The sequence below is a fragment of the Anguilla rostrata genome, chromosome 1, assembly GCF_018555375.3.
Source record: "Anguilla rostrata isolate EN2019 chromosome 1, ASM1855537v3, whole genome shotgun sequence".
In the NCBI taxonomy this organism is placed as follows: domain Eukaryota; kingdom Metazoa; phylum Chordata; class Actinopteri; order Anguilliformes; family Anguillidae; genus Anguilla; species Anguilla rostrata.
The window spans coordinates 84,515,878-84,517,048 of NC_057933.1; the positions used below are offsets into that span (position 1 = coordinate 84,515,878).

Sequence of the window (1,171 nt, forward strand, 5' to 3'; positions counted from 1 at the left end):
CTGCTGGTCCCTAAAGCAGCCCCGTACAGCTCGGGTTCGATTCGCTCCCTAAAGCAGCCCCGTACAGCTCGGGTTCGATTCGCTCCCTAAAGCAGCCCCGTACAGCTCGGGTTCGATTCGCTCCCTAAAGCAGCCCCGTACAGCTCGGGTTCGATTCGCTCCCTAAAGCAGCCCCGTACAGCTCGGGTTCGATTCGCTCCCTAAAGCAGCCCCGTACAGCTCGGGTTCGATTCGCTCCCTAAAGCAGCCCCGTACAGCTCGGGTTCGATTCGCACCACATGGGTAAGTCACGGACAAAACGAACCTTAGACTGAGGACACGATTGGATATTCCGTAAGCGTGCGCTTTTATTGGCCCCCGGTCCAGGGGGGGCACTGTGTTCACTGCTATTCTTTCCAACCGCAATCACAATCCCAGAATCTTAACAAGCTGTTCATTTTTCCTAACAATGCTTCTCCTGTTTTGAGGGATTATTTACCCTCTTAAGCAACATTATGTCTGAATAAATGTTATGCTTGCCACGAAGAACAAAACTTTAATCTTCCCTTTGTGCTACATTGCAAACAATTACATGAATTATACCGATCAAATTAAAGACTGAGGTGAATCAACAGGCTCCTAATTGCTTTCCAAATCGTAACGAGCCAAACCTGCAATGTGTTAACTTGTGCTAACACTTTGTAGCTTTGGCTCTTCATCATTTGGAAAGCAATTAGGAGCCTATTGATTCACCTCTGTCTTTAGATCAGTTAATGTTTTTTAAAGTTTAAGTTCAACTTACACTTTATTGGCTTTTAGGTGGAAATTTGTCCTGTGCATTTAACCCATCCTAAGTACTTAGGAGCAGTGGGCAGCCACAGTGCAGCACCTGGGGACCAGGCCAGTGCCTCCAGTTCTCAACGGCAGGAGTGTACCTAACCTGACATGCATGTCGTTGAGTGTGGGGCAAAACCCACAGGAACATGGGGAGAGCATGCAGGCCCCACACACAGGATCCGGCCAGACAGGACTGACGTGCTCAGGTTTGATTTTCATTTTATTTGTCTTTTCTACCAAATGGTCAGTTCCAGCGGCCAAATTCCCACCCTTATACCGATAAGGAGCCTATCGATTCACCTTTAATCTGATCAGCTGAAAATGTTTCACTTCTTTTTATGTGATGCGATATAAT

General features: G+C 47.3%; 1 long non-coding RNA gene across 1 annotated transcript in view; it reads left to right on the forward strand.

The window, feature by feature from the left end:
* Nucleotides 1–705: 705 nt before the first annotated feature.
* The window catches only part of LOC135238498 (uncharacterized), a 32,787-nt gene continuing 32,321 nt past the window's right edge, over nt 706–1,171 (forward strand). Inside the window, exon 1 of the long non-coding RNA XR_010325132.1 lies at nt 706–1,022. This is a non-coding gene — a long non-coding RNA (uncharacterized LOC135238498). The remainder of the gene's footprint in view (nt 1,023–1,171) is intronic.